General features: G+C 38.8%; 1 protein-coding gene, 1 non-coding gene and 1 pseudogene across 2 annotated transcripts in view; 2 read left to right on the top strand and 1 right to left on the bottom strand.

The window, feature by feature from the left end:
- LOC115293463 overlaps positions 1-17,776 on the bottom strand; it is a 99,946-nt gene that overhangs the window by 43,543 nt on the left and 38,627 nt on the right. The gene's annotated exons all lie outside the window — the stretch shown is intronic.
- Positions 1,290-1,395, top strand: LOC115295048. The gene has a single exon (XR_003910281.1). It is a non-coding gene; the product is annotated as a U6 spliceosomal RNA (small nuclear RNA).
- Positions 5,513-5,654, top strand: LOC115295010 (annotated as a pseudogene).

The raw sequence follows: 17,776 nt of genomic DNA, 5'->3' as shown, positions 1-17,776 counted from the left end.
TAGAGTGCTTCTGTTTTATTTTGCAAAATTAGGCATTATCTATTGATTTCTAAAAAGGTAGATGTGGATTCCGTATTGCTTTGCATAACCCCTTCTATGTCTATCCCTCTTCTCATCCTCACATCTATCTCATATAATTATATGGCAATTTTGGTTAAATCAATATTCATTGTTTACATTATTATGATAATGTAAAAGCTATTCACAGCTGAGCCATGTAGCATTTGGTAATTTCTTTCCTGTATAACCTTTGTTTTCCTTAATCTTTGTTTCTTTACTTGAAAAAGTGGTAAATTCATGGTTTGGCCAATTTCTGATAGACTCAAACATTGTCTTTAAAAAACAATCCCCCCCCTTCCCCCATCTGCTCTGCTGGCTTTGGAATTACCTATATTCTCAGGCAAGTACTCAGCCTGAGGCTCTAAGCAGCTACAAACTGACATACTGAAAGTTTAGAAACCTCAGCAGATAAAGGGAATCTTTTTCTCAACAGCTCCAGTAAGAGAACCAATGTCTTGCTCAAGAGGAAGTGCTTACTACTCTTTTTGCTCCCCTGAGTCACCACTTCACCTATGGGTGGAGTCGAGTTTTATTTTATCCTTAAGATTGAGAATGGCAAAGAGTTTCAGCAATCAAAGAAAAGAGGCTGAGAAAAACTGTAATGTATTTTACATTTGCATCTGTTACTACAGCATAGTTCAAACTCAGAAAGTCCTAGAATTTTACAGGCTAGAAAGGACAAGAATAAGCGATGCCTCTGGGTTGAGGAAACATTATGTAAACCAACTTTTCAAGTTAAAATTGTCTAAGGGATAATAACATTATGATTTTAGAGTTAATCCAGGGATTTTGTACTGATACTCAAAAAGCAGAAATTAATACATTAATCCAAAGTAAGTCAAAATAGACTTATGGCATTTTTTAATATCACAAACATGTTTTTATACACTTCAATTGATCTTTTAAATGTTGTATTTAATACTATTTTTTGATGACTATTGTGACCTACACAACCTATTACGTGAGGCAACCAACGGGTATACGCATTTAGTACTCTAGGATACACTTCACTGCTGTTTAAGACTTTAGCCAGATAATTCTGGTTTTCTAAGGGGGGATGCTGTCTTCATTTCCCCCTCTTTTTTTTGTAATTTTATTATTATTATTATTATACCAAACTAAAAGTCCTTAGCTGTAGGTCAAATATTTTGCGCTACAATAAGGATTGGGAGTGTTGGTTGGAGGGAAAAAAAAAAAAGTACCAGCATGATTTCAAAAGTAATGAACACGTGCTCATTTCAGCAGCACATATACTGAACTGGAACAATTCAGTTAAGATTAGCATGGCCCCTGCACAAGGCTGACATGCAAATTCATGAAGAGTTCTATGTATAAATATATACAAATAAAACGAACAACTTCATAGTTCAGAGATTTCTTAGTAGTGCTCTCTACCGATCTTTAGTGTTACCATATTTATATTTCTTTTAGGACTCTTTTATTAACCTCTCTGCAGTGTGACTACATTTATATCTAAGCTTACAAGTAACAATGTTCATTCTGTATTTTATCAGTGTTAGAGGACTATGATGACCACTTTTAGTTGATGACAATACAACCCTACCGTTTGCAAATAGTGATAATGACAAGAGCTAACATTAAGTTTCCCAAAACCCCTACAAGTTAGACACTATGATTATTTCCAGCATACTAATGAGGAAACTGAAAAAGAAGAAACTTAAGGCAATACTACTAAGTGGTAAGAGCCTAACTAGTCTAAACCCAAAGCTTGCACAAAGTAATAAACCATAAGACAGTATTGATGGGGTTATGAGAGCCTGCCTATTTCTAATAATACCTAGCAAAGAAAGACGCCAACATTTATTTTGTATGGTATATGTAACAAGCCAAGAGATCTATAATTTGACAGAAAAGGTCATGTTGTAGGGGGCACCTGGGTGGCTCAATCAGTTGAGCATCTGACTTTGGCTTAGGTCATGATCCCATGATTCATGATTTCAAGACCCTCTGACAGCTAAGAGCCTGGAGCCTGCTTCAGATTCTGTGTCTCCCTCTTTTTCTGCTCCTTCCCTGCTCACATTCTCTTTCTCTCATTCTCTCTCTCTCTCTTAAAGGTAAACATTAAAAAAATTTTTAAGGAAAAGATCATGTAGCTCTTTGTAAGTGGAATGGACTACTCATTGAGACCACCTGCTTAGTACTGTTAAGTATAAAAATGGTAAAAATACATTAGTAGGGAGCAGAGCCCACCGTGGAGAACACTTTTTACCATTCTAGAAAAAGAGAATGGTTTTTTAGTGTGCTGTCACTCATTCTCTTCTGCTATACCACCTTCCAGCCCAGACTTTTAAACATTTTTTCTTAAAATATTTTATAATATAAATTAAGTATGCAAAAGGTACATAGAATAACAGAACATACATGTGCCCAGCATTCAACTCCATCAAGTTCTAACATTTTTCTTGCTAATGTTTTGCAAGAAAATTTGCAGTTTTGCTTGCTGACGTTTTGTTTTTGTTTTTTTAATGATGTGATAGATTAGAGTTTAAATAGTATATAGAACATGCCTCTATGGCTTAAAAAATAATTAAACGAATACTCATATACCCTCCAGCAAATCTGAAAAATAAAGCACCACTTCTACATTAACAGCCCTCTCTCGCGTTGTTAGTTTGACTGAATACAGAGCTCTAAGTTGGAAATCATTTGACCCTTGGATTTTGCAGGCACTGTTGCTGACTTCACCTTCTGTTGAAGCTCTTTGCTCCTAGTGTTTTGAAATTTTACAGTGATGTATCTTGTTGTGGGTTTATTTTTATCCATGGATTGAGCACTCTGTGAACCCTTTCCATCTGGAAATTCTTCTGCTCTGTGAAATATTATTGAGTTATATTTTTTGATGTTTGTCTATATTCCCTACTCTTACTTGAATTTTGGATATGATGAACTGGTATCTTAACTTTTATTTTCCCTTATTTTTATCTCTACCTTTTTGCTCTACTTACTCAGAGATTTTCTTAATTCTACACTTAAGCCCTTCTAATTACTACGTGTTTATAATTTTCAGTGGCTCCTGTGAGATAACAGAAAATAAATACATTGGTCTCTGCCCCTGCCCCAGAACTGCTAAAACTCCTGTAATTTCCTAAATGATAAGAGTACTGGGAGCACCTTTTGTTCTAATGAGGTGATTCTAGGTGGGCTCCTGGGTGGGGTTTGGTCACCAGAAAGACCAAGCCATGATTAGAGGCTTTGAATTTTCAGCCCCACTCCCACTTTTCTAGAGGGCAGGGTGGCTGGAATATAAAATCCCAATAATATGGGGGTTCAGAGAACTTCCAGGTCGGTGAATACATCCAAACCAGGAGGGTGACACACTCCACAGTTTCACAGGGACAGAAGCTCATGCTCTCAGAACCCTCCCAGACCTCACCCTATGTATGTCTTTATCTGGTTCTTTACCTATATCCTTTATCAGATCCATTAGTAAAGTGCTAAATTTAAGTGTTTCCCTGAGTGCTGTGAGCAGATCTAGCAAATTAATCAAACCTGAGGAGGGGGTCATGGGAACCTCCAATGTGTAGGCAAATCTGACAGAAGTTGTGGGTAGTGTGGGGACCCACTACTTGTGGTTGGCATCTGAAGTCGGGGGCGGGGGGGGGGGGTAGTCTCATGGGACAGAGCCCTTAACCTGTATCTATCTCTGGGTAGATAAGGTCAGAATTGGGTTAAATTCCAGGACACTCAAGCTGGTGTTGTGGTGAATTGCGTGGTTTGGGGGAAAATCTGCACATGTCCAGTGACCAGTGTCAGAAGTGACAGAGACAAGTGCTCTGTGTGAGCAGTAAAGGAGAAAGGCTCAGAAAGGAAAAGCTGGGTGGTTTTTCTTACACAGCTCCTTTTTCTTGTCCTTTTAATAAAGCATCTTATTCTTCTTTTATGGCTGCACTATCTTATTTTTCTCTCTCTGAACATATAAAATAACCTAAAAATGTTATTTCTCCTTTGCATGGCTGTTTCATTGAAAATGTTTTTTTTCTGATGGCCACCTGGGTGGTTCAGTAGGTTAAGCATCTGACTTCACCTCAAGTCATGATCTCAGGATTCGTGGGTTCAAGCCCTGCATCAGCCTGTGCAATGACAATGTGGAACCTGCTTGGGATTCTCTTTCCATCCTCTCTCTCTCTCTGCCCTTCCCTGATTTGCACTTTCTTTCTCAAAATAAATAAACTTTAAAAAGTGAAATTTTTTTTTCTGTTTAAGGCCTCTGATATTTCTCAGTATCTTGTAGTGATCTCTGGCTGCAAGATCTCATATAAGAATGGAACATTAAAAAGATGTTTGGAGAGGTTCTTGGTGGCTCAGTTGGTTTAACATCCAACTCTGGCTCAGGTCACAATCTCACAGTTCATGAGTTCGAGCCCTGCATCAGGCTCTGTGCTGACAGCTCAGAGCCTGGAGCCTGATTCTGTGTCTCCCTATCTCTCTGCCCCTCCCCAGCTCATACTCTGTCTCTCTCTCTCTCTCTGTCTCTCTCTCTGAAAAATAAGCATTAAAAATTATAAAAAATAAAAATAAAAAGATGTTTGGAGTTCCATATCCATGCATGGGGCTTACTGACCACTAGCTTTTTTCAAGGTGTTGTGGTTAAACCATTTCATTGGGAAGTCCCTGACATTTGTGCATATGGGTGCTTTGAGAGAGCTGGAAAATTCCCCAGAAGAGATTCTTCCTTTCTCCTTCCTTGCCAGCAAAACCTGACTGCTAATGTTTCAGAGCCAGGGGGCTGGTGGAGGGATGGTGATATTTTCATAGCCGGTACGTAAGCGTTTCATTTAATCAGTTTTCATTGTGGTGGCAACATCTGCCCTCAACTAAGCGCTGAGCCCTCTAGTCAAGAAACACTATGTTCTGTCTTCTCTGCAGGATACAACTCCAGTGCTCTGCTGACGGAGAAAAATGGCAATCCTGCTAATTGGAGTTACAAGGTTTTGGGTCTCTAAATAATTCAACATTGAGTCAATCCTCCTTTTTTAGGTGCAACTTTATTCCCATTCCCAAAATTATCCGATATTCCCATTGCTGAGTTGTTTGTGTGTTTTGAGGTACATATTGGGTTGCTTTTTTCCACCTTCTCTACTATCATTTAAAGTAGGAAGCTTCTTGAGTTCTGCTAAACCCATCTTTCAGATTCCTGTTCAGACTTCCCATTCTTTTTTGCTCTGGTTAATAAACCTTTATGTTTGTTCTTTGTGTTCTACAGTTTAACTATGACAAGTTTAGATGTGGATTTCACTGATCTTGCTTAGAGTTACTTATGTACCTGAATGTGAAGATTTCTGTCTTTTACAGTCCTAAAATACTTTCATTTACACTTAAATATATATTAACATATTTACATATAATTAGAAACATATGTATCTTCTACGAGCAGTTTTAATGTATATATCACTGTGCAGTATTCTGGAAAATTTCTTTAATCACCCGGCCCACCGCTTCTCGGCCTTTTGGCTAAGATCAAGTGTAATCACCCGGCCTACTAATATATTCTCCAGTTTTGTCCATAAACTTTTTAAACTGTATGTAGAGCTTCTAATTTTAATTATTATATATCTTCTTTCTAGGATTCCTACTTAGTTCTTTTTAAACAATTTTTTAATGTTTATTTATTTTTGAGAGACAGAAAGAAACAGACAACGAGCAGGGGAGGGCAGAGAGAGAGAGAGAGAAACATAGAATCTGAAGCAGGTTCCAGGCTCTGAACTGTCAACACAGAGCCTGACATGGGGCTCGAACCCACGAGCCGCGAGATCATGACCTGAGATGGAGTGTTGGACACTTAACTGACTGAGCCACCAAAATGCTCCTCTATTTAATTCTTTAAACATATTAAACATGCTTATTATCATATTTTCCATGGCATATAATTTCAGTATCCATGGTCTTTGATTTTGTTGTGGTGATGATACTTTATTTTGTTTTTGTTTCTCCTACTCATAGTGGCTTGTTTGTCATATTTTGAGATTTTTCATTCTGTACTCCTGTTCGTTGGAAATTTATTTGTGAGAAGTTTGAGACGTGGATTTAAAACATCTACATTGTCTTCTATCCATTCTTCGCAGGAGCAATGCCAACCCAGGAGCACATTAATGTAAATTTTAAATTTGGGCACGTTGAGCCATATACAGAGTATCAATTCTGATCCTAAACTCTGGTTGATGGCTAGCTTGAGGTTAAATATCAAGACTTCCTACCCTCATTCAGAGTTAATGCCAAGGGAGGCGAGTGTCTTTACTATTATCATTTTTTCTTAGTTACCTCACTGAGAGATTTTTGTTGTTGTTGAAGGACAGTCTTAAGTAAGAATTTCTATACCAAAAGGGTCCTCAAGTTTATCTTTTTTCACTTATATTAAGCTGTTAAATCTGAAGTGGTATACCCTCTAGAATTAAATCATAGTCTGCCATCCACTTGTCCTGAGTTGAAGAAATTACCCAATGCCTTGTTCTACATTCATAGCCCTCTTCCATATTTCACAGTATCATGAATCAGATCACTTGCATTTTAAGGAAACCAGAAATGATCTCTAAACATAACAAGCTTTATCTCAAAAAGACACATAAACCATATAAATACAAAGAAGTTACTCTGAAATGTAAATTTATGAATACTTATTAAGCATCAAGGAGAGTAAGATGGACTGCCTGGTGGGAAAGGAAGCGTATGGCATGAGGTGGCTGCACACAGGCCACCGTGAGAGTGTACCCAGCCTGGCTGTCCTCATTTACCCCCTCAGCAGCATGCTGACGAAACGTGCACTCCCTGTTTGGCAGCTGGAACATTTTTAGCAGCCGTGGAGTCCAGACATGCACACATTTAGCTCCTCAATGCTGCTCCTGATTGACGGTCCCTAAAATGAAAATCTCTGGAAATGTGGTCATTAAGAATCAAATGTCTCATCAGAAAGAATTAAAAAGCCAAGTGTATTGTTCCTTTTTACAGCCAATGTTATTCAGTTGCATTCCTCTACCACGCAGCTTTAAAATTACGTACTAAGCATGGATTTTTCCGCTGAATGAGGAAATCCTAACTCTACTGTTAGTCTATTTTCCAATGACACCAGGTGATAGGGAATGGGATCACCATCGTTGGAGACATGGTAGTGTAGTTAGCTGCTACAGAGAAATAACCTTACAGAGGAGTTGAACTTACTAGGAGAAAAGGGAGGGGGATCTATTTTTTATTTTTCTTCCTTTTGCCTGATACAACTTAGCAGAACACAGATTTGTAGGTGTGGATCTTTTGACCACTGTGCTTGACACATACCCCAGTGAGATCACCCAAACTCCCTTCCCGTTCTCCTTCCCTAGCACACTTTTCCACCTCCCACTCCAATTTGTTTGTGTGTGTGCCTATGAGTGTGTGTGTGTGTGTGTGTGTGTGTGTGTGTGTGTAAGACTTGATAAGGTTAAGTCTGTTATTTACATGAAAATGTAAAAGGCCAACTCTAACAAAGACACAGGTGGAGAAAAGGTAAGAGCTCTACTAGAAATCAAATATATTGTCAGAAGCGGGAACCTTCAAAACATCAATATTTAAGAAGACAAAAGGAGAAGAGTATTTAGAGGAAATTTTTTATTACAACCTTAAAATTTGGGGGGAGGCTCTAGAAAATAGGGATCTGAAATATATGTGGTTTTCCAACAAGTGCTTCAAAAATGCTTTGCATTTATAGTAAAAGTTAAAAAATCTGCATTTCAGTTCTAACTAGTCACATGTCACAAGCTTTCTTTCTTTCCCTTGTAAAATGGAAATGATTCTAATAATTCTAGAATAACTAGAGCAAACATCTTTAAAATGAAAAGTATTGGGCTGCCTGGATGGCTCAGTCAATGAAGTGTCTGACTCCGGCTCAGGTCCTGATTTCGCAGGTTCGTGAGTTCAAGCCTTTCGAAGGGCTCTGTGCTGACAGCTCAGAGCCTGGAGCCTGCTTCGGATTCTGTTTCTCTCTCTCTCTCTGCCCCTCCCCTACTCATGCTTTGTCTTTCCCTGTCTCAAAAATAAATAAATAAATAAATATTTAATAAAAAGTATTATTATTACTATTAAGCTCAGTTTCCTTTAAGACCAGTAAGAGTTTTAGACTAGTGACTTTGATGAAAAATTGTGGCTTTGTGAGAAAATCATTTAAAAATTTTGTGGGTGGCAGGCTAATACAGTTAAAGGAAGAATTTTTTCCTCCATTTTGCAGATAATTGTATAGGAGATGTATAGACGGAAATAAACATATTAATGCCCATCTAAAACTGTGATGGAATCCTACAAATACGGTTTGGTCTACCTCTGATTCATAGATGAAGTAATTAACAGTTGAAATGAAAACATCTTAAATATTTCTAATAAGTGTGATAACTGCTTAACAAGTATTTTCAGAATAATTTCTTCAGTGCCAGCTCAGCACGGGCGACAGCGTTCTGTATGTGTTGCTTGCGTGTGCAGGCTGCTGGCAATGATGCTTACTCAAAGCCCACGGTCAACCATTTATTCCCTCCCAGGCATACACAGGGACTACAGTCAGAGGTCACGCATGACTGCGCAATGAAAAAACCCGTGTGATTTCATGTGTAACTTACAAGCATGAAATGGAACTTTCAATGTATGATATAATCTTTTGGAAGTTTAAAGTGTTGCTATTTCTGCTAACACTTGTTATTGGAGATTTTGTATAAAGTTTCAAAATAGTTATTTTGAGTTATCTTCAAGACAAACACACTTTTGTCCTTCAACAATGAAAACAACCTAACATCATTATAATTAAATATTGCTATGTTTATAATACCTTTTATGTTAATCATGTGCTGGCCAGCTGATAGTCAACTGGCTAGTATTTCTGTGCTGGGATGCCAAGATCAAAATTTCATAAAGCCTTTACCTCTTAATGAAAAATAATAGGTTTTTTTTTTAATTGATTCAGAATGGATGGGTGGCACAGTCAGTGAAGTGTCAGACTCTTCGATTTGGGCTCCGGTCATGATCTCACCATTCATGGGATCCAGCCCTACATTGGGCTCCATGCTGACAGGACAGTGTAGAACCTGCTTGGATTCTCTCTCCTTCTGTCTGTGCCCCTCCCCGGCTGGCGTGTGAGTGCTCGCTCTCTCTCTAAGAATCAACTGTGAACATGTCTTTGTAACTTCACTTTCAATGATGTAATATGGATAGTTCAAAAAAGCTATGGCAGGAGTGCTTCTACCACAAAAATGGGGAAACACTGTAAGGCAGGACTTTTTATCCCGAAGAGCCAGATATTAAACGTTTACCAGCACATCCCTATTGTGGGAGTTGACGGGGAAGAGGAGGAAACATGGATTGTAGAAGGGCAATGGAATTTGGAAGGGGAGTTTAGAGATGCCAGTCAGATTTAGAATTGGAAAATGTTATTCAAAATGTCATGTAGTTTAACATTTTCATCTTTTTCATCTTTTGTGAGATCAATTAGTTTTAGAAAATGTGGAAGCAACCTCCTAGGAATTTTAAGTAATGGGAAGGCCTCAGGAATCTAGTGTATTTATAAGAGGGATATGCAATATAAACAAATGAGTCTCTAATTAAGTACCTTGGCTCTAGTGTGCTCCAGGTTATCCTAATTTGAAATAAAGAGTCTTCCCTAGAACCTGGGCCAAACCTAATGTGGAGGGTCAAAAAAACTTCAAATGTAGGGTGTGAACTGGTGAACTCGTACTCTGGAAAGTAAATGCACATACATAGGCAGGGACCAGTTTATTGTATTCTCTACTTTGCAGAGTCAACTTAAGCCAGTTTCCACTTCAGAGCAATAAGATGTTATAATCTGACCCAGTTGAGCTCCGCAGTGGAACTTTACAAAGAAAAACCCAATGTTATTACAGCTCATCTTCAATATGTAATTTCATGATATACAAAATATAGAACTAGTTATTTTAATATTATATGAACTTATAGGGCATCCTACCTATTATAAATACTTACAAGTAATAAACATATATATTCAAATATGTGAATATATGAATTGAATATATCAATTTGAATGGAACCTATTCTTATAACTACCATTTTTATTATTATTCAATACACCGGTATCACCTTTCCTGAATTATTGTTTCTTCATGCACTTATCACCATATGCCATACTATACTGTCTTCTCACTGTTCTTATACTATTTCCATCCACTGCAATGTGCAGGCCTAAGAAGGCAAGGGCCTTTTCTGTTTGTTCATAACTTTATCACCACTCCCAGGTCCTATCTCTGACTGGCACATGATAAATAAAGAATATTTGCTGAATAAATGAATGAATTGATTAACAGAAAGATTGGGAGAGAAGGACCAGAGGGTGGAACTTTTCAGGATTCTACTTGAGATTTTACAGTAACCATTAAAATTAGAAATAGACATGATACACACACAAACCTGGCATAAAAAAAAGTTACTCATTAGCACTTCATTTAATAAGCATTAAAAGTGTGTTACAGGTATGTTTCAACTCAGTAAAAATAATTAAGAAAATAACTTACTAGAAGTTTAGCTAATAAGAAATGGTAACTTTTCTCAGAGTCAGATGCAGTTGCCATTAAAAATGAACCTGATTTTAAGGAACAAACTCAGTCATCCCCAAAATTTCAGAGATAGGACTCTTTTCAACAGTGCAATGCAATAAGATGGTTTTACTTTCTTACTGTGGAGATCCACATTCTTATTGAGAATTTTTTTTTAATATCTAAAGGTGGCCGTGGGCAATTTATGTTCCTATATAGATATGTTTTATTTTCAACAAATTTTCCTGTTTACTTTTTAATAGTTACTATATTACAAAAGGAATGTAATAAATCATTTTAGATCCACTATAAAAATAAAGAGAAAATTGGTACCTATTTAGCAGATATGGGTTAGAGAGTAGGAAGACAGCCAATGCAGATGAATTCAGTTATCCAGATTTACAATATATGGTACTTAAATCCATTAGAAAATAGTCTGGGTTTTTCCATTTGACTTTGATTACAGAAAGAGAGTAGTAAATAAAGCTTTAATTCTCTTTCTCATATGATATTTTAAAAATTGAGTTATCTTGGGCAGGGGGTGTATAAATTGCTGAATTATTAACAGAAAGTCTCTGATAGTCTGATAATGAGTTACTTGGAGGCCAATAGCTTTTTCACCCATAACATCTAGCATGAATCTGAGATCATAATCAGTTCTCAATAAATATTTATGGAATAAGCATTGCATAACTGATTTAATAATGAAATGTCATTGCAACTAGGCCTATAGCTTTGAATTAAGAGCTAGACTAGATACTTTGGTCCCTAAGATTCATTTTCTTCATTGACCTCCCTTTATTCTTTGTTAGCTCTAGGGAAATTTAGTATCTGGAGCCAACAAAGGAAATAGAAATGTACAAAATAGTATCTTTAATACCTAAGTCCATGTGACCTTTAAGAAGAGTCCAAACTCAATTGGCTGAAAAAGTTTTCTGTGGGCAAAGCATTTTCCCAAGGTCAGGAGAGTTCAAAGAACACAGCAAACTTTAAGGAACATGCCAATGAATTTTGTAAAAGTTGTTTTTGTGTGTGTACAAAGACACAGGGTTTGGCTGGTCACTCTGGTCTCCAGATGGTCACAGGATGCAGCCAGTAATGACCATGGAACATCGTGAAACAGATTAGTCGTTTAATCGGGCAACATAGTCTCATTTGTCTGCTAGTAAGAATTTGTTAAAAATATTGACTGTTCTCTATAATTCCTATTACCATCCCAGTTTAAGTGACTATTGTTTTTCAGCTCAACTACTATAATGACTTTCTAGCTGGCTCTTTAATAATCCTGCTTCTCTCAAATCTATTAACACTGCAGACTTAGGGATCATTTTAAAACCTAATTTGGGGGCCTGGGTGGCTCATTCGGTTGGGCGTCCGGCTTCAACTCAGGTCAAGATCTCACAGTTTGTGGGTTTGAGCCTCGCGTCAGGCTCTGTGCTGACAGTTAGCTCGGAGCCTGGAGCCTGCTTCAGATTCTGTGCCTCCCTCTCTCTCTGACCCTCCCCTGCTCGCGCTGTCTCTGTCTCTCAAAAATAAAATAAAAACCATAAAAAAAAAAACAAAACAAAACCCAATTTGGATCCTGCCACTTTCAGCCTAGGAGTTCTTGGCTTCCCATGGTAATTAGGATACAATGCAAAAAGTTTTACCATCACCCTCAAAGCTCTAAGACTTTACCTTCTTCAATTGGTTTTTTTATGCCACTGTCCCTCTGAGGTAGTGCTCTAGCCATGGTGAGTTCTGTGGTCCTTCAAAAGCTCCATGTTCCTTCTTAGGGATTTCTTCCCATGCTCTTCCCCCTCCCTGAAACGTGTTTCTTTTTCACAGTTTAGTACTACACGTACTATTCTACATTTCTTTAAGGGTTAGGATGTGGTGGTTGGTGGTAATTTTTACCAGGTCAGGCTGGTAATGCTTTATGACACAGACAATTCTCAAATCTGAAGATGGTTAAGCATTCCTAGGCAAGTGGAACACAAGTATAATCTGAACAGAGGGAAAAGAATAGATAAAAATACAGAGCCAAGAAACCATTCGGCATAGAAATAGCAGTGACATTTGTTAAATCAAGGAAAAGAGACTGAGGATGAAGTTTTAAGACAAAGGATCTCTTCTTAGGACATGTTGAGTTTGATTGACCTAGGGATGAAAGATGGAGATACAGATTGAACAGATAACCGGATATGTGGTGAAAAATACAGGATAGATATAGAAAAGGCAGGAAAGAGGCGCCTGGGTGGCTCCGTAGGCTAAGCATCTGACTTCAACTCAAGTCATGATCTCACAGTTCGTGGGCTCCAGTCCGACGTCAGGCTCTGTGCTGACAGCTCAGAGACTGAAGCGTGCTTCAGACTCTGTCTCCCTCTCTTTCTTTCTTCTCCTCCCCTACTTGTGCATGGGCATGGGCTTGCTCACTCTCTTTCTCTCTCTCTCTCTCTCTCTCAAAAATAAATAAATATTAAAAAAAGAAAGCAAAAGAAAAGGCAGGGAAGGGCACACAGATCTAGGGGTAATGTACACATACTATTTTCTAGGAAAATATTGTAGAATAATAAAAAAAAGAAATCTCAACATTTAAATAGCAGGCAGCAATAAAGCAGACAAAGAAGGAGTGGTCAGAGTAACTTTCTGGAAACAAGAGAGCTTAGAGTGAAGAAGGAAGGGTCCATGCAGAAGCAGTCTAAGTAACTTAAGTAAGGGGAGAACTAAAAGGACTAAGGGACTGGCAGTAGGGAAGTCTTCGATGAGTCCTACCAGAGAAGTCTGAGAAACTGAGCTAAAAGGGAAGAAGCTGGAGACTGAAGAGAAAATGGGATATAAAGAAAACTAACTAGAGATCAAACCACAGAAAAGACGACTGCAGCTCACCTGTGAAGCTGTGAACAAGAGAGCTGGGATGGAGGAACAGGGCAGCCAGCTGTGAGGGGAATGCGAAATTGAGGAAAAGTATTTTATTCATATTTTTTATAGTAGTGAGATGAAATCTGTTTTATAGGAGGAAGTAGGATGATACTGAAATACAATTTTTTTAATGTTTATTTATTTTGGAGGGTGAACAGGAGAGGAGCAGAGAGAGAGGAAGACAGAGGATCCGAAGCAGGCTCCATGCTGATAGCAGAGCCTACGTAGGGCTCGAACTCATAACTGTGAGATCAGGACCTGAGCTGAAGTGGGACACTTAACCAACTGAGCCACCCAGATCCCCCTTAAGTATAACTAAAAAAAACCCAAATCCATGGAACAAAACATTCCAAGAAAGAATAGGGAATCCACTTTCAAACCAAAAACAATAACTTCCAGTGAAGGAGCAAACTCTTGAGACAAGAGGAAGGAGTTGTGAGCTGGTTAAAGCCCTGTTTGCTGCAGTTCTCTGTGAGGCAGGACACATGGTCACTGCTAAGATGATCAGAGAACGTGAAAACTTCATCTGAGATGTAGCAACTTCATCTCAGTCACTTTACTGATATATCTGATGATGCAAAAACATAGTGATTTTATATATTAAGGGTTCCTGGTTAGGAGGACTTGATCCACACATAAAATACTCAAGGCTGGGACATTTCTGCAGATATGTGCATGTGGCCTGGTCTAGTCTCTCCTGGACCAGAAACAGGGGTGCCAAACCAGAGGAGGAGGTTTGAAAGTCAAGTATGTCAGAGTAGCTGGGACAACAGGTGAGACCCTCTCTGAGTGTGACAGGCCATCACAGTGATGGATTCCTCCTGAATGTAGACCGCGACACTGCCTTCGGTGTGCCATCAGAGTGCCTTTTAGGAATCATTAGAATTCTACGCCCTATCTGGTAATGCTTAACTGTATCTCACATTTGAATTTTTAAACATTTTAAAATAACTGTTTAATTTTGAAAAGATGAGAACTTCAGGGTGCCTGGGTGGCTCAGTTGGTTAAGCGGCAGACTTCAGCTCAGGTCATGATCTCGTGGGTTGTGGGTTCGAGCCCTGTGTTGGGCTCTGTGCTGACAGCTCAGAGCCTGATGCCTGACCTTGGATCCTGTGTCTCCCTCTCTCTCTCTGACCCTCCCCTGCCCGTGCTGTTTCTCTCAAAAATAAATTTAAAAAAAAAAGAAAGAAAGAAAGAAAAGGAAAGATGAGAACTTTTAGGGGAGGGGTGATCTACAGAATTTTTAATCATTCAACAGCCATGCCATCCCTACCATTCTCACTGGGAAATAATAATTAAAACTTAAAAAATCTATTTATCCAGGGGCACCTGAGTGGCTCAGTTGGTTAAGAGTCTCTTGATTTCAGCTCAGGTCATGATCTCATGGTTCATGAGATTGAGCCTGGCATCAGTGCAGAGCTCTGCACTGACAGCACGAAGCCTGCATGGGATTCATTTTCTCTCTCTCTCTACCCCTCCCTCCATCCCTCTCTCTCAAAATAAACAAACATGAAAAAAAAATTATCTAATGCATTTAGCATATATTTGATAGACACAGTTGGTTTAAATCAATAGATTACAGCTGTACATGATTCCTTACCTCACGTATCAAAAAAATTTTACGTATCTCTTAATGGTACTCACACTTTCTTCAGTGTAACAGAATTTCTTAATCTCACCTTTTGTCATTTTGCCTTTTTCCCCCCTATTGTCTTTAACCCTCTGCGTGTGTCATCCTGCTGAGTTAACAGTGTTCAGTACCCAAAGTAAGCACTGGATAAATATGTGCTGATTGACTAAAATCCCAAAGCAAGTTGCTTCAGTCATGGGGTCAAACCAGGAAAATTATGTTGCCAATTGAAACTTGTCTTCCTGGTTGCTTGAAGCTACCCACTCTTGGCTAAACTGTGTCTGTGAGCAAAATGCCTTGCAGCACTGCTCCGGGCAGCTGTGCGTCACTGTTAGGGGTGTAGGAGGAAGGATTTACTAAAGTGCAGAAATCTCTAGCTGGGGTTTTCCTGGTCTCCAGCTGCTAATCTTAATTACGCTGCCAACCAAAAGGCACCACTTCTTTTCTTTACTATAGCTTTATTATCAGAAACAAAAATTCCTGGGATGAGGCCAAAGGGTTAAAGCTATAACCACAGGATGAGAAGTTGTTCAAGGCAACTGTGTTTCAACATCTATTTTTTTTATAGTCCATTAAGAAGAGTTTTTAGGTGTTTCTATCATAAATAGTAAGTGGAGGGCTTTCCCTGTCTATGTATTCCTGGCAAAGCCATGCCATGTATTACTCAGCAGTGTTGTATTTTTAGCAAACTGTCTGACTTTAAATGTTATTGATTTTTTTCTAGAAAGTTTTTATGATTCCATTTATTATGTCATTTTTAAAACTTTGCCTATTATTTCATGTGCAAGCTTGCTTTAAAAAAAACACTCATGGCTTTTTTAAAAAATGTCAGGAAGATTAGATTTTTCAAATAAGAATGTATCTAGGGGTGCCTGGGTGGCTCAGTTGGTTTAAGTGTCTGATTTCAGCTCAGGATGTGAACTCATGGTTCACGGGTTCGAGCGCTGTGTAAGTCTCTACAGAGACAGTGCAGATACTGCTTCCGATTCTCTGTCTCCTCTCTTGGCTCCTCCCCTGCTCACTTGTACTTACTCTCAAAACTAAACAAACATAAAAAAAAGAAAGAATGTGTCTAGAATACAATGGTGCACAAGACAGACTGGATTCTTGCCCACATGGAGTTCATCTACCAGTGAGGGAAGACATTTTAGAAAAACAGGTAAAATGACAAGTGTCGGTAGGGATAAGCGTTATGAAGGAGACAACTGGGAGAGGGTATAGTGACGGGGCATGAATGGGAGTCACTGAGACGGTTTTAGAGATCAGAACGAAGCAGGGGGCTGAGATGTGAGGTCTGGGGAGGCCAACTCGACCAGAAGGAAAGTAACAGCACAGCCCTTGGGATGGGAATGCACTGCGCATGGTGTATGTACAGAGCACCAAGACAGCCCAGGTACCTAGTGCTGAGTGAGGTCGGGAGAGGCTGGTGGCAGGAAAATTAGGATAATGTTGGGCCTTTAAGTAACAGTGAGAACTCTAGATTTTACTCTACATGTGTGACTGAGGGGTTGTATTCATCAGCTCAGGCTGCCCTAACAAAATACTATTGAGGCTGTGGCTTAACCAACAGAAAGTTTCTCATAGTTCTGGATGCTGGAAGTTCAAAGTCAGGGTGCCGGCATGGCCACTTTCTGGTGAGGACTCTTCTTTGCTTGTAAACAGCCACCTTCTCACAGTGTTCTCATAGACCCTTTCCTCAACTTGTGCTTGCAAAGGGGAAAGAGAGAGAGCAAGCAAGAGAGCACGTTCAAGTGCAAGCAAGCTCTGGTATTTTTCTTTCAGCTTTGAGAATATATTGACATAAGATATTGTTTGAGTTTAAGGCATACAACATGATGATTTGATATACTTATATTCTGCAAAAAGAATACCAAAATAGGGGTAGTTAACACTTCCACTACTTCATATAATTACCATTTGTGTGTGTGCGCATTCTGAGAACATTTAAGATCTATGCTCATAGTAATTTTCAAATATAAATACAATATTGGTAACTATAGCCTCTATGTTATACATTAGACCCCCAGAACTTATTCATCTTCTGACTAGTAGGCTGTGCCCTTCGACTGACATCTTTCCATTTTTCACACCCATAGCCTCTGGCAACTACCATTCTACTCTGTTTCTATGTGCTCAGCTTTTTTAGATTCCACATGTAAGTAAGAGCATACAGTATTTGTCTTTCTCTGTCTGGCTTATTTCAATTAGCAGAATATCCTCAAGGTCGATGCATGTTGTCACAAATGGCAGGATTTCCTTCCTTCTAACAGCTGAATAATATTCCACAGTGTGCTATGTGTGTGTGCATGTGCATGCACACACCCATACCACACCTTCTTTGTCTAAGCGTCTATGGACACACACTTAGGTTTTTACTACATCTTGGCTTTTTAAATAATGATGCAATGAACATGAAACACAGATATCTCTTTGAGATCCCTTTTTCATTTCCTTTGGATATTTACCCAGAAGTGGGATTACTAGATCATATGATAGTTCAGTTTTTATTTATTTATTATTTTAGAGAGAGATAAAGTGGGGGAGAAGGGCAGACTGTGGGGGGGGAGAGAGGGAGAGGGAGGGAGGGAAGGAGGGAGAGAGGGAAAGAGAGAAAGAGAAAGAGAGAGAGAGAGAGAGAGAGAGAGAGAGA

The sequence above is a fragment of the Suricata suricatta genome, chromosome 6 (assembly GCF_006229205.1).
Source record: "Suricata suricatta isolate VVHF042 chromosome 6, meerkat_22Aug2017_6uvM2_HiC, whole genome shotgun sequence".
NCBI lineage: Eukaryota > Metazoa > Chordata > Mammalia > Carnivora > Herpestidae > Suricata > Suricata suricatta.
Note: the sequence above shows the minus strand (reverse complement) of the source record. Positions and strands in the feature narration are given on the sequence as shown.